Below are 24,531 nucleotides of genomic sequence, written 5' to 3'. Positions count from 1 at the left end.
CATTAATGGCCAGTGAAGCCCTAATTAACTAACCACCCCCAGGACAGAAAGGTAGATACCAGGTATCCCATAGAGTGATAGAGGGACTCTCTGGTGCACCCAATGTCCTTGTCACTGTCAGTCCCCTGCCTCTAAGCGCTGTCTCCCAGACCTGTCTCCTGTCCCACATCGTTTAACCGCTGTGGTGTCACGAGTCACCTCTAATACAGCCAAGAGACACAACACTAAAGAATAGTCTGGAGGTATGTTAAACTACTCCTATATGGAGCAGGATGAGGAGAGGTGAAAAACCCTTTCATTTCTTTATACCCATCTATACTTCTCCACCCAGTGCAGATTTGAAACCTGGACTTGATTGATAGAAACAGACTATATCATTATCATCAAGTAGACATAATCATGATCCTACGAGCTCTTAAAATCATTAGCTGTATGGCAGTAGGTAGCTTGAATCACATTTTAACGACATAATTTAAGTGAGTTTATTCTTATACTGCCTATAGTTCTGACTCCACTTTCTAATCATACTATTCCATACATGCATATAAATACAAGTCTGAAAACCACTGAGACCCACATACAGTATATACTGTATATATAACCAATAAAACCTTCTCATTCTGTCGCCATGCGGTTGTGTGTTCCTGTCCGTAATACAATCTCTTCATGTTAGTGGCAATAAAGTGGGGCAGAATAGGATCAACAGATTCTTAACCAGGCATTAGTGGGTCTGCAGGGACTGTTCACACACAAGTCCATTACTTAGCTCACTGGCTCATATGTCTCTGTCTCCAGATGGCCCCAGCCTTTTAAGTGTCACCTGACACCATTGACTCTGCTGGCTCAGATGTTCACCTCTGTTGGGATTTTGCTAAGGCTGCTAAGGATTCGTTTGTGAACACAGAAGCCCAGAGAATACTTCATATGAAAATAGTGAAGAGTCCAGTGAAGAGTTGTTATATATGAGGTAGAAGCCCAGAGATGAGTTGATACATTTCAGGATGGATGCCCAGAGAAGAGCTGTACAGTATGTGAGGGTAACGGAGAAAGTGTCTTTGTTAGGGCCCAATGACAGTAAAAACATTCTAGCATCCACATCACATTGACATTACTTTGTAATGCACACTTCTAATTCCTGTCCAGAGCTGGCAGGTTTCTGTGACCACAGCTGGTGATGCTCTTCTTACTGTAATACAAACTCAAAGAGTAACTTTTAGAGACCTCTCAGTTGGTTATTTTTTCAGAAAACAACCTCAGAAACAGAGATGCATGAGGATTATCTTTCACACAGTTTCATAATGCACTAAGCAGTATGAATGATTAATGATATCCTCATCTGTAAATTGTGTGTAAAAAAAAAAATCACTCTCAGAGGATTCAGTTGGCACTCAGGATACTTGAAACTCTACAGTATGTCTGTCTGTCTGTCTGTCTGTGCAAGAAGCTCCATTCTACTCTATATTCTGTTGTCTCTATAATGATTACTTTAAATAAAAAACGGTCTATAGTAGTGCGGTCAATCTCTGAGATACTGTGTGTCTACTTTTTGAGTATGAGAGTATGCGTCAACCATCAACTCTATGATGTGTGTTTATTCAGTATAGCTCCTTCATTAAAGGATTCCAAACCAATATATACAATCTATATTGTTTCAAAGAAATGCAACTGATATTTATATAGACTTTTCATATCAATGCCCACCACATGTTCTCTCCATGAACATTGAAGTCCCATGAAGTAGGCTACTATAACACTGCTTTGTTTCATACACTATACCTCATACATGGCCCAGAAACTAGTTGAGTACAGTAGTCCTAAGCCAATGACTTACCTAAGTAGGATATATCATTACTCTAGACTTCAGTGCATTGCTTAAAGGTGAGAGTCGGACATGCTGTCCCAAGAAAGGGAAAAAAGCCTTTGTCCTTATTGAAGATAAAAGACCGTAATTAGTTCCATTAATTAATTTGGTCCTGTGAGGTTTCACTCAAATAAAATCATCTGTCTCGTGTGAAATATGTATAATTTCCAATTAAATTGACAATGTAGAAAACACGTTTTTTTTGGTCAAATCCTGTGGTAATGACTTTGGGGCAGGATAGTGACACTGGACATCTGCTGAATATCTGTTAATTTGTTGTTTCTCTCAAATCTGATCACTGAAATACACTATCTGGTCCAACTTGGCAATGATAGGATTCTCCTCGATTGATTATGTTTTAAATCCTGTGGCAACTTGCTTATTTCACAAAATGTTATGAGCAGTACTTCAATTGCAAATGAACAAGGCGTTGTAACCTCATAGAGTTACAAAAGCTTATCTGAAGAGCATACAGGAAATGATCTATGAGAACCTGGACACCTTTTCTCCAAAACTGCACGGTTAAGTGATTATTATTACCATGAATGTTTTACTCTGACAAACCAGATGCTATGGGTTTCCCCCTCGCTGTCAGACGCCCCTCACAGCACTGGTGTCATAAGCAGTTTTTGTTCACCAGCTTGACGGCAGCATACAGCATGCTGAGGTCATCAATACCGTCAAGTCAACAACCAACTTCTTAAAAAATGCAATGCAACCATCAGCGGTTCACGTACCAGAAGTGTTTGTGTAAACTTTATGGAATTCATGCTTTCTCAATGTGTATAGAAATATGTTTATCATTCTTTTATTTTTTATCGCATTCTCACATGGGGATTAACCAGCTTTTTTTTAAGCAAAAAAGAAGAAATGGAAGTCAAGCATGTTTGAAATGATTTAATCATCTCAAAGTAATTTAAATCAAGTCATTGGGTATCTTCAGAGAATGGAGGATTTTGGCATGGAATTTCAAACATGCTACTTTAGGGTTCATTGACTTCTATTGGTTTTTGGTTGAAAATGCTAACAGTTGTAACAGTACCCAGATAAACCGAACCAAAGTGTCAAGAAGTCTGTTCTCGTCCAGAGATTCCTTTCAGGGCAAGGAACCAAATGTGTAAATGTTTTAATTTGGGTGAACTATCCCTTTAAGCATATGTATTTCAATTCACAACAAACATTTCACACATCCTGAATTCCACATTCAAATTCAGAGTCAAAATACTTTCCACTTAACCTGTGTGCCCACATAACTATGACAACCACGGATTGATTCTTTGAAAGGAGAAAAATACAAAACCATGACATTTTGACACGCTCTGATTGTGATATTGTGATCTGCTTGCATGGTATCGGTAGGAACGGCACACAATTTGACCCTGGCATGAAATGGGAGCCTGTTTGGTGTTTAAATGGTTGTTTGACTTTCCCAGGGTCCCCGCGCTCCGCTCTGTCTAATGAACAGAGACAGCTTTGACAGACGAGGAGCACTGGGAGACCCCAACGCAGCCCAGCGGAGCCCAGGCTAAATATAGTTTGCTCCCTCCAGCTGTCGCCACAGGTGGAGGCTGACCTGGGAAGTGGGGAGAAGAGTCGGGGAACGGAAAGGGGTAGGAGGGGGGTCAGATGAGTTCACCCACTAGAGGCATTTAATCTCAATTTTAATGCTAATTTCGTCCATGGGAGGCTTCAAGGCACAAAGGAGTTATTCCCTCCGGTGACAAATTATCCTGTCTCTTCTGTTTTACTCACTCGTGAATTTACAGTAGACTGGAAATCATAATTATGTCAATGTGTTGATTGAATGTGTATAGTATGTATAGTATGTATAGTATGTATATATATATATATATATATATATATATATATATATATATATATATTGTTTGTAACTTCGTCAACTTGCAGATGTTTTTCATGATGAAGCAATGTCTTTGTCATGTTCTAGGAATCCAATTTATGACTTAACGTTTAGATTGGAGATGGGGTGGGTGTAAGTTTAATGTGTATATGTCGCCCTCTATAGTTCAAAATGCATTTAGACTCAATTGGCCCCTATTGTTGTGGAATTGATTTGAACTACTTGAAGAGATTAACAATGTGTCACATACAGTACAAACACATTTTCCGAATGAAATGTTATGATTTAATGTATAAAGAGCAGATATCAATATGGGTCTCACATAAAAATTTATGTATGGACATTGTGAACAACCTTCCGCACCATTGCCTGGCTCTGGGAACGAGATTGCTTTTTTTCTCATTCGAGAAGATGATCTCAATTGGTGACAGTTTGTAAATTTTAACTATCGGTCTCATCTCTGGTTTAGTGGTCCATTCATGTGAAGGTTTATAAGGTAAGGCAATGTTAGAGTTTCTGCATCTGAACAATCATCCACCAGAGGTCAGTAGAGACTGCTGCAATTCTCCCGTCATGAGGCATGCATGCTTCATGGCGTCACTTTAGCCTACAGAGCGGGGGGGGGGGAATTAAATGTTTAAAATGTATGACTCATGTTTGTATTTGCAAGTCAAAGTAGTTTGGCAGGAGATGGGTGGACAGAACAGGTGGCTATTAGATTGGTTATTTCCCTAAACAATGACCCCCATCCTCCAGCTACCATCACATGGACGAGCCCCAAACCTGTCCAAACACTGCTGCTGCTGCTGCTCAAATCTATTGAGGATCCATGGAGCTAAATGCAGAGTATGGGGCTAAAATACAGGAGATAATCCCCACCATCACCTATCCTATAGGCTAAATACAAGATAGGTCCTCTGTGGCTCAGTTGGTAGAGCATGGCACTAACAACACCTAGGTTGGGGGTTTGATTCCCACTGGGACCATATATACTGAAAAATGTATGCACTCTCTGCAATGTAAGTTGCCTTGGATAAAAGTGCCAGCTAAATGGCATATATATTATATACAAAAGAGAATCACCGCCATCACCTGTCCTACAGGCTAAAGGCAAGAGAGGATCACCACCATCACCTCTCCTATAGGTTAAAGACAGAAGAGAATCACCACCATCACCTCTCCTATAGGTTAAAGACAGAAGAGAATCACCACCATCACCTGTCCTACAGGTTAAAGACAGAAGAGAATCACCACCATCACCTGTCCTATAGGTTAAAGACAGAAGAGAATCACCACCATCACCTGTCCTATAGGTTAAAGACAGAAGAGAATCACCGCCATCACCTGTCCTACAGGCATAAGACAGAAGAGAATGACCAACATCCATAGTCTGACAGACCACCCAAGCACCTGGGGTGTATTCAGCTTGATAGATATGGCGCAATCTTGGTAGACGATTTTTCCAGAGAAACAACTTTCCTCTTGTGTTTAACAGAAACATTAAACAGAATTTAATGAAACAACCTATCTCGTCTAAGATATGTTGTGTTCAATCTTGGAGCAGGCAGGAGTAAACTAGTTCAGATCAATACAACAACTTGGAGTTTTAGTATAGCTTGTTTTAACCTTGCCTTCCCTAAAGCTGTTAGCTAATGATGTATAACCCTTTGCTTTACGACCAGTTTATCTTCCTTTAGCCTGCATGTTAACACAATTACTCAGCAGCTTGTGAGTGGCTGTTAAAGTCAATCCTCTAATCATTGGTTGAAAGCAGACCCATGCAGCATAGCATTGGAACAAGAGCCCTGGTATCTATTATATCTTTAGAGATTAGACCTAAATTACATTGACATGCTCACCATAGAGAAATTAGCAAAAAAGTTACACAAATTATAGTTTTGTCGCCCTCCAAGGAAATTAATCCAGGGAAAAGATTGCAATGTATTACCTTTAATCAATCATCCACCATGTACCAGTCTGATATACCTATCCTGTGTAGCCTTCTACTATTAAAAACACAGATTGTGTTAAGCCACCAAGGTTGTGAGGTGAGTACGGATGAGGTGAGAAAGGCTACCTCTACAACCTTCACTAGCAATTGACTTATTGCGCTTGACATTCCCGAGGGCTGGCGAATTTCCCCACAGGTTTCGGGATATTGGTTTATGAGAAAATGCCATTTTGTCAATAGTTTGTTGATAACACTTTCCATGTCTGGTAAGTCAACAGACAACAAGATGGCTATCATTGAAGTGACTAGGCGGATAATTGTTTCAATTTCTCAAAATGTCAACATTTTACGTTGAAACATTAGTTTTCCTCAGCTGTAACATAACATCCTCATTTAGATATGAACCATAAAACGTAGTATAAGTCTGAAGCTAAATATTACAAAAGATTAGACCAATGATAAATATTCAAAGAGGGGTGTTTGAAAAATGTACCTTTTTTTAATCCTTATTCTAGCCAGTAACATGTAATGAGATAGTTCTGACTTCTAATCATATTTCATAACACATGAATATTTAATCGGTGCGCTGCTTGAGTCTGGACATTCGTGAACATTTCTACAAGAATTAATGTCTGCTGAATTAACAATTTTAATGTTTTTGCAGTGAAATTGCTTAACTGCATACTGATATCTTCCAACCTGCCTGCTTTGTGTGTGTGTGTGTGTGTGTGTGTGTGTGTGTGTGTGTGTGTGTGTGTGTGAAAGAGAGAGAGAGAGAGAGAGAGCAGTGGGAATGCAATATAAATATACAAAAAAAATAATTGACCTCTTAAATCAATTAAATCAATTAACGATTGCATAAAGAAAGTAATATTTCCTCTTGTGTGGATTAAGTTGAGGCCACTACAATATCAAATAGACATTATTCCTGGCTTCAGCTGAAGTGATAACAGGGTGGCTGCAGTCAGGAGCTGGAGCTAAATGGACATCTTTTATGTTTGTTTATTTTTCGCTTGGTGAGCCATTTCTCCTTCTCCAGAGTAATCCGCATGTGTACCGCTACATTTCTGGGACATCATCACAATTTTTTTTTTCCTATTCTCTCAGTTTTCTTTTTCTCCATGCTTATCTTTGGGGTTGAGTTTGTTGCAGTCATGAATGTGCTGAGAGCACGAGGCAACCATGTCTCCACAATTTCTCATCATCCCTGTACACTTTCACTGAAATAGAAGACCGATTCTTGAGCTGAGATGGATGTATGATGATTAGATGAATCTGAAGAAGAGATTTTCCCGAGGGTCTTTATAAGAGCTCCGAGCTGCATTCTGAGCACACCCTGATGACTATACCTAATGAACAACATGCGAATGAGCTTGGATCCACAAATGCAAAAATTGTAAATGCAAAACACCAACACAGCTCTGAATATTGACTGTACAGTAATTATACACCCAACATTTAATTCTCTCACGTTTTGTTTACATGTCAGAATTGATCAATCTCAGAAAATAAGATCCAATAACATAAGGCTGACCGATGTTGTAATATGAAAACATATGTGAGATGTTGCACTTGAAGCCTGTAGTACTGCACTATTGTTGCACTAAAGGGTAGTGTGCAATGTGTTATCATCATCTGCACATATGATTGTGCTGTTTATATTGCTGCTCAGTATTACAGGCTTTAATGTTCCTACATTACAGTATGTCACATTCTGAGGTCATGCATTCTGCAAAACACAATATAGGAGAATCACCTTTCATACAGCTCCTGTATTGTTATTTGAAAGCCAGTTTGTTGCATCTCCATTGTTGTTTTTGGTCTGTTCAGGATGTGTGTGGGTTTTATGTTGTTTGGGGAATGCCAGCTGAAGGTTTAGAGGCACCCTTGGTTTAGAGAAGCTTTTATATCAACATGCAGAAGCAGCATAATTGGGTTTTAAGCAACTAGCTGCATTCAGGGTGATTAAACCAAGAGCTAATTTACGTTTGGAGCCTATTGATCCCTGGAAACAAGATTAATATGAATCCCAATGTCCGATGTTAGAAGAACAGATTAGGGATTGCACCGGCGCCAGTATTTTTTCCCTGAGATGTGCAAATCTCCGGTAGCAATGATTTTAAGATGAGGATGACGTCAGAGCTCTGTTTTAATGTACATAATGTATCATTTCAAGTCAGCACCACAAGCGTTCTGGATGAGACTATGGCAATATGTCAAACTAGGAAGGCACTCTGTATCTCTACGCATGAAATGTGACGCTGGAGGTCAACAATGATTCCTCTTCCTGAAGTAATTTTCTCTCTGTGACTTGACATACGGTAGCTTTACGCTTTGATATGTTCAGTTGAAAATACCAAAAGTACAAACACATCCACATAGAGAAAGACTATATACAATTTCATAGGAAGCCGCTTGAGATTAATGTCACCATCTGTTTCAATAATTTTTGTCACGTGAATCACATCATACTATAGCCTACATATCCTGCCATAGACTTAACTTATTCAATCACATGGCATCTAATATGGTTAGCGATTGGCTCTGGTAATTGGCCATAATGTGCCAAATTGATTATTTGAATGCCATGGTTGTAAGGGCTAATTGCTGCAGTGATATGTGATCAGTGATATGTGATCAGTGATATGTGATCAGTGATATGTGATCAGTGAAATGTGGTCACCTTTAACCATAAACCATTGCAATGTGATGGGGATTTCTGATTAGCACAAATATAATGGTAAGTATAAAAAGAAGTTCCAGAAGAAACTGTGTGGGTTTGCAAAGTCTTACTGTGGTAGATGATCAAATGAAAAGTTTTGACTAGATAGTATGATGGATAGGTGGATGGATAGATGAAAGAGGGGATGCATAGATGAAGAAGGGAGGGATAGATAGATCAAAACAATAGTTTCATAAGTATCAGTGAGGTAGGTGTACTTAGAAAGCAGTAATGACTGGTGACAGGAAGAAAGGACGATGGGTGAGTAGTTAAAGTGAGAAATAAAATGAGATAATAGGATGGACAGATAGATAAAGTTAAAGATGGTCAGAAGGTAGAACAGCCAGATAGATGAGAGAAGGTTATAGGATAGACAGATAGAGAGGACGGATAGATGACAGAGGGAAAGTATAGACAGATCAATAACATTGGTAAATAGATGGGGGAAAGATAGATAGATGAGAGAAGGCTCGATAGATAGATCTCCCCTCCACCACATTAACCCTAGCCCCTCCCCTCCAGCACACTAACCCTAGCCCCTCCCCTCTGCCACACTAACCCTAGCCCCTCCCCTCTGCCACATTAACCCTAGCCCCTCCCCTCCCCTCCACCACACTAACCCTAGCCCCTCCCCTCTGCCACATTAACCCTAGCCCCTCCCCTCCACCACACTAACCCTAGCCCCTCCCCTCCACCACACTAACCCTAGCCCCTCCCCTCCAGCACACTAACCCTAGCCCCTCCCCTCCAGCACACTAACCCTAGCCCCTCCCCTCCAGCACACTAACCCTGGCCCCTCCCCTCTGCCACACTAACCCTAGCCCCTCCCCTCCAGCACACTAACCCTAGCCCCTCCCCTCTGCCACATTAACCCTAGCCCCTCCCCTCCAGCACACTAACCCTAGCCCCTCCCCTCTGCCACACTAACCCTGGCCCCTCCCCTCTGCCACATTAACCCTAGCCCCTCCCCTCTGCCACACTGACCCTAGCCCCTCCCCTCCAGCACACTAACCCTAGCCCCTCCCCTCCAGCACACTAAGACTAGCCCCTCCCCTCCAGCACACTAACCCTAGCCCCTCCCCTCCACCACACTAACCCTAGCCCCTCCCCTCCAGCACACTAACCCTAGCCCCTCCCCTCCACCACACTAACCCTAGCCCTTCCCCTCCAGCACACTAACCCTAGCCCCTCCCCTCCACCACACTAACCCTAGCCCTTCCCCTCCAGCACACTAAGACTAGCCCCTCCCCTCCAGCACACTAACCCTAGCCCCTCCCCTCCACCACACTAACCCTAGCCCCTCCCCTCCAGCACACTAACCCTAGCCCCTCCCCTCCACCACACTAACCCTAGCCCTTCCCCTCCAGCACACTAACCCTAGCCCCTCCCCTCCACCACACTAACCCTAGCCCTTCCCCTCCAGCACACTAACCCTAGCCCCTCCCCTCCACCACATTAACCCTAGCCCCTCCCCTCCACCACACTAACCCTAGCCCCTCCCCTCCAGCACACTAACCCTAGCCCCTCCCCTCCACCACATTAACCCTAGCCCCTCCCCTCCAGCACACTAACCCTAGCCCCTCCCCTCCAGCACACTAACCCTAGCCCCTCCCCTCTGCCACACTAACCCTAGCCCCTCCCCTCTGCCACACTAACCCTAGCCCCTCCCCTCCACCACACTAACCCTAGCCCCTCCCCTCCACCACACTAACCCTAGCCCCTCCCCTCTGCCACATTAACCCTAGCCCCTCATCTGTGTGTGTGTGTGTGTGTGTGTGTGTGTGAGCAGGTGAGTGAACGCCTGAGTACTTGCACTGTTGTGCCTGTGTCTGGTTTTATCAGACTCATCATTTCTGCCACTTCTCACACAATTATTGACCTGTTTCTGTCGATCTAGCTCTCACACATTGGGAAATTATATCCAGGAGCTGGTTCATATACGCACGTGTTAGCCTACTAGTTTATTTATCAGCGAGGATAGAGTGTCAAACTGCATTTTCTCATTTCCCCAGGGAAGAGCTGTATATGCTGTTCTGTCCGAAGCCACTGGGACATTTCACCATTGGTAATTGGATTTTAAGTATTGCTCAGATTAATGGCGCTATTGTGCTGCGTGGCTATAGGGGTAAGCCGACAGTCACTCTGGTTACCTTAGTGTACCTTATAGTTTATACCTTATAGTCAACATTGCTTTCCTCGTGTTTCAATGTCCTTTAAAAACGTTATCGCAATGCATTAACGTGGCTAGTTGATGGAATTTGCTAAAAGTAATCAACATTCACAGTTTTTGATACATTTTAACAGATTTCAACAACAAATCAATGACAGGGTTTTAGGGTTGGTTTATTCTGAGTTGATGTTTGTTGAAAACTCAGAGCAAAATTCTATCAAAACTGGATGTCAGGTTTTTCTTTGCCTCTCTGGGATACCTCAGCTTGTTACTAAAAGACCAAGGGGAGAGATACTTGGGGCTTCTGCCTCTCCACTCCAGGCTCCTGCTCCTCTTAAATGTCAAACTCAGCCAAGTGGTACTGGTATTCAAGGCTCCGTTCACAGTAGAGCAGACTCAACACCTTTTCTCGCCGCAGAACTTTCCTGGCATGACGCAGGGTGTGAATACATCGTCATTATTACACTAAGCAGCATCTGTTTTTGATTATCACTGCCGTTTAAATGAAAAATTAAAACCATTTACAGTTGGAGTGACATCTGTCCAGTTTGTACTGACATTGATATCGAGTTGTTGGGAAACAATGAAGACAATTTATAGTCCACCATACATTGCGTTGTGTTCCAAAAAACATAATGCAGAAAACATTTGTTTTCAATGTTCAAAGAGTCTCTATCTGAGATGACAATTAGAACAAATATATTTTATAGTGTATGAATTGGCGAGTCACAGGTAGGCAACACATTCACCCAGAATACACAGAGAAATCATAACACAGTGTGTTCCATTAACTCTCAGAGAGGAGAGAGTGTCTAAAAATGACCATCACCCTAGAGCATCCAAACGCCGTCCTACGGCCATTCAGTTCAATCATTTTGTCAAAGACCGACCGGACGCAAAGAAAATGACAACATGGAAATGGTGTCCATTCTACTGTGTAAACAACATTCTCCACAGAACCAGGCATCGATTAGAAGTTGTTATCAGCTGTTTACAGCTCCTGATGCGCTTTTGTATGATTTGATCAGATTTGACAGTGGACGATGTGCCAGAATATATCTATCAGTCCTCCTATTTGTATCTTACTGACACTCTGCAGTACCCTGCAAGCCTTTGTGTAATGTAAACCGTGGGACAAAAAAACTGGTAAAAGTTGTTTCAGTCAAACTGTTTGTGACATGTATTTCGGACTCTTTGGCAGGCCTCTGCACGCTCTAAAAGTTCTCCTTCCCCTGGTGATCGTCACCCAGGACTCATTCATTTGAGGCAAATTCCTCAAAATGTCACAATTGCACAGAGTTGTCACCCACTGTATGAATGTGTGATTTTTAGCTTCAGTATTTTTGGGGTAACACACTTCACAGTTGATCGTGTACTTGTGTAGTCATGTTGTTCAGTCATTACATTTCATAAATACTTAAAAACTCTAATTTTAGCAGGTTTTGTTTTTATTCAAGAGGATAGGGACCTTTCCTTATTCCACTTGTAGCCTGCTTCATCTGCACATATCGTAAAGTTTGATAGGAGAGTGTGTCCTATCTGCTTGTGAGATCTAGAATATTGAAAATATGCAATTTGGTAGGATTAAAGTGAGTCTGAATTTATTATCCATGCCATGATGACAAACTGCTGTGAAATACAGTGCATTAAACTCCCCGAGTGTAGAACACTACAACCCAAGACCAAGCCAAAGATGAGGAGATGAGCTTGCTCTACAGAATACATAAAAGTCATTCAAGTTACCAAAATGAAGATTGTGAAAACATTCTGTATCATAAAAATGTTTGATGGAAACATACTATAGCAATCTCATGGGCCCAGGTAAATCAAATACTACCTGCTTGTCATCCCAGAACATAAAAAAACAGCAATACCTTGAAATTTAAGGATCTCTAATTCCATTTAATATGAATATGAGTATCAAACATTAAGAGGCATGACATTTGTAAATCAGTAGCATCTCAGTCCGACTGATAGTTGACTTTGGTTACAAGAGGTCCTGTCCCCATTGTTGCATTAAAACAGGACTGATGCTTTATAAACAGTCCAACTTTCTCTCCTTGTCATTCCTTCGGCACGGCAACAAAAACCTGTCTCTCTCTGCCTGTACGAGATGAGAAAGTACACCTGGGGTTTATCTTTCATCTTCAACACTGCCTACAGGCATCGCAGACCACAGCCCTAGCATAGCATAAGCCAGCGGCAGCACCGTGTACGTGGTGGCGGAGCTTAAACAACAACACGACACAAGATTAAAAGAGACTCAAAATACTAAATACATGGATGAGGGGCCATGACCGCCATACAGTGTCAATGTCATTTTTATGAAGATGTTTTTTCCTCTGTGTGGTTTGATTTACAGAAACAGGTAATTGAAGATATTATGGATGGATGGATGGATGGATGGATGGATGGATGGATGGATGGATGGATGGATGGATGGATGGATGGACAAGTGGAAGGACAGGCAGGCGAGTGGGTTCGGTGGATGGATGGAAACTTTATTAGCCCCTTTGATATCAATGAAAATTAATGTGGCAATGTGTTTTTTATCGTATGCCTACGTCAATCTCGATTAATACAAACATCAAATAAAATAAAAAATAAATTAGTCCAGCTAATTTAAAAAATGTGGTCCAGTAATACCAACAGGACCAAGCACTGATAATAAATAATGCAAAACTCTAAGGGCACACGGTCAGGAAGGCAATTTCAATAATCTATAAAAACAAAGCACATTGTGTTTCCCCAATAACAGACCCAAAGGAAAATATGTATTGATTATGCTGATTATTATTTGAGTGAACACACAAGGAGAAATGATGATGACCAAAATGTTTGCATCGATTGCTTTTCCAAATTAAATGCTTGCCCTTGGTTGTAGGTTGGGGCCTGAGGTCTGGGAGATGACATTCCATTAAAAGTGTCTCTCTTTCCTTCCCTCTGCTGCCAGATTAGATAGGCTGTGGTGCAAATCTTGTATTCATGCTCCGATTCTTAAACACACCACATCAAATTACACACAATCAAACAGTTGCTCTGAATCTCACTACGGATTGCTAATGAGGACGGACTGAATCTGTATGTGTGCAATATCAACAAAATAAAACTGCAGCAATGAGGGGAATCTTTAGAAAAAGACAATGTTAATAATTAATTTAGGAAACAAAATGAAAATGAGTTTAGTGCTTAGCAATGCTTTGAAATGAGCTTCAGAGAGCATGTAATCTTTATGCAAAAAAACCTTTGCAAATTAATTTCTTGCTTCATGTTTGATTTAAGCAAGGGAAGGAGTTAATCGAGGTGAACAATAATCATTGATAAAGGGTTAATATTTGAAAAGTTTCTTCTGAGGTCGACCTGCTGACATTTCTGTGAGGCAATTTGCCAGCAGAGATGCAACTCTTGAGCCATGCACTAGTGACTATAAGATACATTTCTCATAGTCACTGAGAACCATTTAAACCATTTCCAAATTAAAGTAGAGATTGAAATCCTCGCTGACAAATAGAAATACCATGAAACATAATGGCCAGCCTTTCAACAAGCTTTCCACACATTCATCCCAACTGAGCCTTTTGTCAATACCCTGCCAACTACTGCCCTCAACTTACCTAATTGAATATTCTGCTGTAACAATATGAGGACAGAAAACCAAGAAGCCTTGTTTTAAAGAGGAACTGAAGTGAAAAAATGACTTTTCCTCTTGAAAACAGTCTTTGTGGCCTTTGTAATGGTCATATATATATATATCAATTCAAGCACCACAATGTACTAACAAGTCTTTTTTTCCAAATCTCGTTTGAGGAAATCAGGGTGAAATCAGCTATTGCAGCCACTCTTTTTATGGTTTCAGATGTCATGCATGTAAAATGTAAAAATGTCATGTTGTGGCTCTATCAAGACCCTACCACAGTGGTGATGATAACCAGTCACACCAGACATATACCCTCCCACACGGTATGGGTCTGGGGTTTCAGTCATTACTGGTATGGTATGGTCAGGCTGTTGTTAAGCACTGTGTGAGAAATCTGATGGATTGATTGATGGATTGATTGATGGATTGATTGATTGATGGATTGATTGACGGATTGATTGATTGATTGATTGATTGATTGACGGATTGATTGATTGATACCCTGATTGATACCCTGATTGATACCCTGATTGATTGATACGGTACCCTTAATTCAAATATGCTAGAAATAGTTGGTCTCATGAGTCCATCTTTCTGGCAAAGTCTTTTGTCTGACATTACATGCCAACTCCATTAACAGGGGTTATGCTTACTCCACTATCCGCACCCCCTTCCATCATATTTCACCACAGTTCTCAGCTCTCAGCTTTAACAGACAGAACGACAGCGTCGAGGGCTTAATTCATTGTACAACATGTCATATGCCTAAGCAATGTTTTGATGTTTAAATCTCACCAGCCCCCACCTAGAGAGCAGAGGAGAAAGCTACTAAATGTACTGAGAGACGCCTGGTTCTACATTAGCAGGTTTTCAATCTGATTTCAACATATTTTTTCTCTAGAACCCAGGAGCCTATTCATCAGACTTACAAACAGGTGTTGCAGGGACGAAACTGTGTCAAACGCAACTCCCGGTAATGAGGGACTGTAGGAGGGTGGGAACCCAATTAGCTTAAAAGCTTTGGGCTTCAGAATGTTACGGCAACTGTGGAATGGATCACTGTCGCTGCCTGGAAGTAATCGTCGAGTTGGTTGGGGTTGTGATGTGTCAGCATAGATATATATCCTAGATTTACGTTATAGCCTGTCAAGTATGCATGGAAGTTGCCACTGACTGTTCTCTCAACACTTGGGGAAAATGTGGGGACATTCCGAACATCGACCAATCAAATTATGTCGAAAGAAAAACTCTGCTTCCTGAAACATGGTTCATCCAATCTCACTGTAGAACTTTGTGACTTTAAAGCATACACTAAAACCACAGATGATGGCAAGGACAGAGGCAGATGTAGAGGTGGATGAATGAGAGGATTTGTTTGAAATCACTGGTACATACGTCCCATGCAGATTTGCTCCACAGCCCCGTTGCCCAGTTCTGCTGTTGATCTGCACTACAGACCAATCTCTTTATTCCACTGTTACTTAACTGATTGCAGAGGTGCTCTTCAAGCAATGCTGCTCTGCACGGCCCATATATCACAGCCTCAACTTCAACCAGAGAGAAGCACTGAGATTAGCGAAAGGCCCTTGCTCGGAACGTCAGGCACAAGCTCGACAACGGCTATTGTTATAAAGTAGTTCATCCATGTATGACAGACAGAATTGGCATTTCAACTCACGTTCACCGCATAAGGTATTCTAAAGCCATCATCAATACCATTGACCTGAGAAAAGCGAAGGCATTTCTGGGTCCAGGCCAACACTACTGTACATTTCAAGTCTAAGCGAGTCTATGTCACGGTGCAATGCTCACTTTACCCTCAGCTGCATTTACATGGTGCTACTGCACTTTATTAGATGGCCCTCAGATTGGACTGGCATATACTCTAATCCATTCAGGTACTGAAGTGTTGTTAGCTGTCCATCAGCTGCTTGAAAGGTATTATTGTATTTCCAAGATTTAGGCTTGTTGAGATCCAGAGGTGATGTAGCAGAACATGCCATCATCGTTATTGTCCAATGAGATGTGAGTGATCACCAGTGCTGCTATGGCTATAGCTTCAGTATTGCAAAAACAAAGTTTTATATCCACCCAGGTACTGAGGTTTTTTTAAGCTGTCCTGAAAGGCATTATTTCCAAAATCTGGACTGATTGAGATCAAGAGGCAATGCAGCAGTAGCCAACAGCACAGATATAATAGAGAGCCAGACTGAGAGTCTCATTCTTTAAGGTAATGTATTTAGCAGTGCATGTAATGAGCTACAGCCAATGCACTGAACCCAGGAGAAGCAGGATGGCCTCAACTGGTCCGCTCACTTCATTTCAATACCTGCCTTGATTGAAACAGATGCAGAGCTGTAACTAGTGTTGCCTCATCTGCAAAAAACACCTTTTAGGAAAATGAGTGGATTTCAACATGAGTTTCCATTAATAATTCTCTACAGTGTCTAGCGTTTACCCACCGTTTTGTTCTACCACTACTTCCCCGGGCCCAAGCATATCCAATGCATGCCAGTTTGGTTCCAGAAGCCTCATTAATTGAGTTCAAAGTGAAAATGTAATCAAAAACAAATGTCAAAGTGCTTTTAATATGTGTGTGCAATAACAATTAAGCACTTCCGCCAAGGGAGTACCCAATCAACCATGTCAACTGGTCCAGGATCAGCTCTCAACTAAATCAAACGGAGGAAAAACAATTCAAAATGGCACTGAGAAACATCAAGGTAGAAGCATTGAGTGGAATAATCTATCTTACCCCCAAACCACATTGGCATGTCGTGCTGGAGATTCTGCACCAGGGACTAGAGGTGTGCCGAATATTCTGCTGCCATGATTGGATCGGAGCATTGACCTGTACGCTGTGCCCTCCTAGTTCTTCCCCCACGCCGTCTCGTTCACCTCAGACAGACAGTTTGGAAGAAGCCAGCGGACGATGTGCATTATTCCAGGTCTCCTGAAAAAAATAGACTCCCTGGTTAAATAAAGGCTAAATAAATAAAATAAATATGTATATATGTTTTTATCTATCCTTTAATATCCCTTGATTTAGGTGAGGCTCATTGAGATATTGTAGCTCAGGCTAAGGCACAGATACAGTGGCTGGCTACTGTACTTATGTGTGCACTGTTGGATCTATAAGACATGGGATAAACAGCCTGGAGAAAAGATGTGTTGGAACCACGACCACAGAGTCTACTTTTGTATTTATTTGAATTAACTGAAGTATTTGGGGCATGTATTCATGGGGCATGTGTCTCACTATTTGCTGCCAAAATATCTATGGAAATTGTAATTATTTAAGTTAGAAACAATTAGCAAAAGTCAACAGTCTCATGAAATTAGTTTGATTGAAAGGCCTTATTATATTAGCATAATTTGTGTTTGATGAAGAATCACTGTATGGATTTTCCAGGGTAAGTAAATATTTTCGAGCACAGAGTACTTCAGACAGCCAGTGTTGGTTTACATGTGCAGAGGAACAAACTGCAGGGTTTTGGGATTAGAAGACATCTGTATTCAGAGGCTGTCCTGTAAATATTTGGCAGCTCCATCCGGTCACTGAGCATTTCATGAAGTGCTGACAGGCTTTGTTGCAACAATAAAAACAGGATTAAAAGACAACAAAAGAGCAATTCAATTTGCAAACGACCACAACATAATCTGATTTATGCACATTTTAGTCACATCTCTGTGAAGCTAGTCGACACTAGCATTTCTAGATGCTCGAATTACCCCAAATGTGCACCTTTCTCCTATCAATTTATGTAACACATACTGTAAAAGTCTTGCTTTTTGATTTGGTGTCACCAACTGTTTAGTAATATTTATGAATATGTATAGGTAAAGTACATACATAACATGTTACATGTGAGCTTCACTTCTTCACTTTAGAAAGTGTTTGGAGATGAGACTGAACTCTTTGGCATTGCCTCTCCTTCGGCTGTCCTCCTTCACTTAGCTATCTTCTGGCAGGCCTGTTGGTCCCACTTATATATTTTCGTGCCCAGGGGACCACTCCTCTGTTCCAATGCTCCCCGCCTGAGGGACCACTCCTCTGTTCCAATGCTCCCAGCCTGAGGGACCACGCCTCTGGGGCACTTTCCCACTGCTCTTCCTCAGTCAAGGGATCAGATGCCAATCCCTATTAGAGGGGGCAGTCAGTGTCCTCTAACACAGGGTTTCTCAACTCAAGTCAATTATAACATGTCTTATAATGCTCTATGAACACACCATAACTGTATGTTAAGTAAATGCTAAACAATGTTATTATACAGTATCTCTGCAACGACACACATTTCTTCAAGTTATTGAATAGTTATTATAGTATAATAGTTATAGTTATATATATAGTTATAATAGTTAGTTAGATATTGAATAGCTGAATAGTGTGTTGAGTCTGCAGATGAAAGGTCTCCTTCCTGAAACCCGCAATGTGATGCCATAGTGTCAACCGACTGACAACACACCAATCACAGCTGAGCTATAGGTATCGTCAAAGAGGGATACGAGGAGCATTTATTATATCATTTGGCTTGATCATCATCTTCATTGGTAATTTCGCTATGAATCTTTTAATTCTTTGTTCACATCATATGTACAACTATGTTGTTGCAAAGCTAATTTTGTAGCTCAAGTAGCCCAGCTTGAGTAGAGGAGCTAATGGTACACCTCTATCTAAGCGTGTTCTGTTTGTGTTTGTGGTGTTATTGTTGTTATAATGTAGCTAACTTCAGCTATAGACATGTATTTTCAATGGCTAATCTCTGCGTTGACGCTTAAAAATACGAGTTCTGAACTGAAGCTGTTGATGCGGTCTTGATGCTTTTGGTGTGCAGTAAACCAATTGAATACAATGGTATTGTCAGTGAAAAGAGTCTGAAGCTGACGCTTGATGCTTCTAGTCTGCGGTAGGCATAAGATATGCAAGCCTGTGGTTTCCCTAGGAATTGAAGAGCACTTCCATAGCCCTGCCTTATTACCTGACCTAACAGTACTGCCGTTCGTTCTTTCATAACATTCTAGGGGAACTTGCTTCAGCATTCTAGGGTTGTATCATAGGGCTAGGCTACATCAATCTGCCCACCAAGAAACATCAGGTATTTGTGAATCTTTAATCAAGATCAAGATGATCCTGTAATGTGTCCTGTTTCAGTCCCTCCCTTTAAAGCAGTATGACAAATCTTAATCTCTATGATACCATATCATATGCTACAACCTTTATCATGCTTATATAATCCAATGACATTTAAATGTTTTGAATAACAGGTCCCTGATGATACAAGGTCATGTGAATGGAGGTCGTAGCCCTGTCACTTAGATGTGGCTCTGGTTGCACCGAACTCTGTACCAGTGGGACAGACAGCCATCACCCACAGATACCTTTTACTCTGTCAGAGGGGTTTCAGGACGTGATCATGTTGGCAATAAAGCGGGCTAGTGGCACTAGTGTATTTATATGCTTTCATGGAGCATGGACATTTATAATGTAAGCCACAGCTAGGGGACAGAGCAAGGTCAAAAGGATGTCACAAACAAGCATGCTGACTACTTCTAAGTGACTAAACACTGTGGTATACACTTTATGAGTCAAGCTACACTGGTCACATAGATACAGTAGAACTGATAATAGTTGAATTAGCTTACTTGAGCCAGATATGTCAAGAGCCTTTCAGACTGAATACATACTGCATATTGTAACTTGAATGTTTCTTGAGGCTGTGCTATTTTCAATTTGGCTGCTCACTCATATGGAAAAGTGTGATTGTAATTGACTGGCTCCACTCATTACAGATTTCTATTTCCACACCAAATGGCAGAAAGCCATTGTAATATGGCACCCAAATCGTGATCGGCTTTGTTAAACTATACTAGACAGACCTTTCGCTGATAGCTGTCATTATCTGTGTTGGCAGATTCTCAAAATAGCATGTCCCCATGAGGTCCCTGTATACCCAATGTTGTATTGCAATGTGCATCACCTAGCCTTTCCAGTGATCTTGTATTGGAGGTTCAGAAGCTATTTGAGCATTTTCCTTTTTTGGGGGGGCCTATACATTAATTCAAAAGGCGTTGTCAAAGCAACACATTCCTTAGAGCATACACTTTGGGGAAGTCTACATTGGTCATGTTCAAATATGGTTATGAAAATTAAGAAAAAAAACATAATCCTTAAATAACACTATTTAGACTTGAGTAAATGGAGGAATCAATGCAATGTGTCTGGTGTGTGTTCCTGTACTGATCATTCTACTCCATATTTGAGGGTAGCAAGGGTTCACAATGGTTCAACCCTGTTGATAATCAAAATTCTCACACGTCTTTGATGAGTGGAATCTCATTAGAGTTAATACCTGATAAAGCCAGGAGACATGACCCCTCTCACAGACAGACCATCTTTCATGAGCTCGCCCCAATTATAGGCTTTAATATGATTTACGATGCGGATTACAAACACACTCCACAGCCAGGCTAATAGTCATGCACACACTTTCCAAGCATGCAGGCAAACCAGAATACTCACTATCCAACCATTCACCCCAGAAGACACAAATGAAAGGAAATACAAACTTTGTCTTCTTGTCCAAGCATAATTTTGCATGCATTTCCTTGAACACTGTTTATCTATTGTACAAGCCTACTTTATATCAAAACATGTAATTTGATCAGTTTGTCCATAAGTTTTAACCTGAAGTTGCTCTTGTAAAATCATCAGACACACAGAGAGTGGAAAACACTATTTTACATTTACATTTATGGCATTTAGATTACAAGGAATAATTACTTTTTTTTATTTTATTTTTTTATTATAAATGTATTTACAGTAGATAAACTTGTACAGGAGGGTAGTGGGAATACAGAGGTCTTTAGGAGGGACAATTAAGATGTACCCTAAAGAGATGGGTCTTCAATCTATGGCGGTAGTAACTCTGCAGTCCTGGCAGCAGTGGGAAGTTCATTCCACCTGCAGGGTGCCAGGACAGTGACAAGCTATTAATTGTACCAAACCCTACATAAATACACAGAAAATGCACACTTTTTTCTGAACTTGGCATTAGGACAAGCCACTTGTTTGAAGTAGAAACTTATTGTAAATAAACACATGTCAACCCCCCCCCCCCCCCCCTCCCACCACCCCCTCAACTCCCCCCTTCCTGGTTAGGCAGTACAAAAGACTGGGCAGTAAATTGCCACATCATAAATCCTATGTCTCCAATGAACTTGGCCAGACGCCTTACTCTGCACTACACACGCATCCGAGTGGCTATCAAGAGAGAGAGGAAATTAACCGAATCAATGCTTTATACACTTAAACACACCATAAACCTCCTTCTTTCCAGCAGTTTCACTATTGCCTCCACGACCACTGCTGCTTTTTATTGCTCCTCATGAAAATACTACATGCAAATCCACTGTTAATATCATCACTGAACATCATCACATCTCTTTTATGTAAATCAACCAAGGTTGATTCCCAAAATAATGTTTCCTAAATTCTTAAAACACAATTTAGGTTACCTAAATTCTTAAAAAAAACATTTAGAGAAATCAGGAGTCCTGATGATATTCAGTGCTGATGATATTTACACCTGTCCTGTAAAAGGTGGGAATGAATGAAATCACTGGCGTCATAGATATGCTGACACTGCATATTTGCCTTTATTTCCTAAGCCAGTGTGGTGAGATTGATTAGTTTATAAAGCTGCATGCTCAGGTTTTGCGGTATTTGTGTAAGACTCTCTCTCTCTCTCTCTCTTCCTCTTCCTCTCTCTCTCTCTCTCTCTCTCTCTCTCTCTCTCTCTCTCTCTCTCTCTCTCTCCCTGTCGCATAATTTTTACCGTTAAGCTCAGTGAGTAGAGGGACTTGAGTGCAGGAGGTGAGCCGGTCTTGTAAGAGAGAAGAGAACACTTTCTCTCCACTTGAAACAGAGCCAGAAGTGGAATTACAATATTCCCCTCATCACTGCTCAGTATTCTACAGGCTCACTTTACTAAATCAGTTTGAGTTGGCATGGTTTGGCATGGGTTGGCATGGGTTGGCATGGGCTGTTAACAAATACCTAAAGCAATATCCAAAATAATTAATGATCCTTTAAATCAAGCATTAAATCAATCACCAAAGTTAACTTAGATAAATGTACCTTGTTTATTTCCACAATTGTTGCTCTTTTGCTAAGAGAGATTCTGGATGTCTGGAGACTCTATTTATTTCGGCAGGTCATTGTGTTCAGGCTATGGTTCAATGCAATGTTTATTCTGCCGAACAGTGATGAACCATGAGTCAATGATGCCAGCTGACCCTTGAAAAACCCATTAAGGTTATTGCAGACCCCAGGTTATAATCTCCTCCATATTGTGCTGAGTCCAAACTGATTGATTTCTTCAAAGGAGGTTTATTTTAAAGCCATGTAAATTCAATTGAGAGAGCGCCGAAGTTATTGTGTGGTGGGGGAGACTCTATGGAACATCACAATGCTTATTTAGGGCTTGATTCCATTCCGGTTCCCCTATCTCTCACGACTTCATTGTTTGCTGATCTGAAGGGACTGGATAGGTACTGTACATGTAGTAACTACTGTATATGGACCTCCATAGGTTATGTTGAACATCCACAAGAATGTTTCCTTCCACCCAGTCCACACAGATCCATCACATTATGATCTACACATTGAAGGGGAAGGTGTAGTGGTTTGGGCAGGGTAATTTAACTAGGTCTTACTCAACCTGTAGACACAATGGGAGGCCCTACAGGCTGCCGCTTTATTTGATTGGCGACGCTTCCATTGGATGATTGTTTTGGTTGTGTCTCCCTCTCACTGGTTCTAGATTGCTAGAGGTAATGATGTTTGAAGCTCAGGTGACGCCACATACCAGGATGGATTTATAATCCATCATCATATACTCTACTTTGACATTGAAACAGTCCTTATTTGTTTTAATTCATAACCAAATGGTTGTTTGTCAAAGAAAATGCAACATACGTACTGTATGTATGCAGGCTAAAGGGGGGTTGGTTGAGTGGCCACAGAAAGAATTTGAATGGGCCACAGAAAATGTAGTCTCATCTATCCTCCTGCAAAAGGCCTCTCAGTCGGTGAGTCATTTAAGCATAGTATTCGGATTTACTATACACTTCCTGAATGTAAAACAGCAAATGTAGCAGTAGACGAAGAGCTGACATCCGTTCCGACTTTGTGGGGTCTTATCCCTGTCTTTGTATCTTTGTGGGGTCTTATCCCTGTCTTTGTATCTTTTCTCACTGTGCGAGTTTCAATCTACCCAGTTGGTTCAGGGACTGCTTGAGGAGTAACACAACTAACTATCAGATATTATTTTTGAATTTCCATCAGCACTCAGCGTCTGTCCCATTTTCAGGTGAACAGAAACCTGTGATTATTCAAATTCAGATTGTAGCCACGACAATCTCAACACACAGTACCAAAGAATAATCAACGTGATGGGATTGAGTTGGATACCTGTAACGAGGGGTCACGCCTATTCATGTGATGTTGTGGAATGCAAAACCATGTAATTATCATTGTGTTGGTCAGGTCTAGCATATCAATTCTAGAAATTAAAGGTAACAAATATAACATTAGGTCTAAGCCTATAATTTTTGAAGTGTTGCTGTCCACACGTGTATCTATTTTATCAATTGGACTTCACCAATTCTATTCTATAGACCTTATTACATTTTCCTTTACAGATCAAGCCTGTTTGGCTTTGTTTTCCATTAATAATTAAATCTTGATTGTATTTTTAAATTAAATATATGTAATGTTTTATAGAAATGTTTAATATGAATCAATCATGTTAGGCTTACATGTTCATAACATTTCAAATATAGATAACAGATAATGCCTAAACACAGCAAATTCATTATTTGTGTAATGTTATTGTTCTTATGTTAATAGACCTAGCTTAATTACAGTGTTAACAACCCATCATTTCGGTCTCTTTTGAAATTGCACTTCGACTGAGCTGTCCCTGATTGTTGTTGTCCTAATCTATTATTATTTGGTTCACTTTAGGCCTATAATTTCTGGAATTAAGGTGTCAAAAGTATTTATTAAATAATTAAACTAAAAATCTCAATTTCTTTCATAAATTGCACTCTGAGTATAATGTAGTATTTGGTACTCTCCATTGTAATGTATACTGTACATTTACCTACCTATAGATAAGACAGATCATTCACATTAAGTAGAGATTTTAGCTGATGAAATGTGAGGTGAGGTTGTGAGTTTCCCCATTGTAAAGAAGAGTTGACCAGGAGGAGAATGCAGCAGCAGGAGATGATGAAGTACGCAGCCCTGTTAACGACGACTGAGTC

Source organism: Argentina silus (genome assembly GCF_951799395.1).
Source record: "Argentina silus genome assembly, chromosome: 5".
NCBI lineage: Eukaryota > Metazoa > Chordata > Actinopteri > Argentiniformes > Argentinidae > Argentina > Argentina silus.
Note: the sequence above shows the minus strand (reverse complement) of the source record.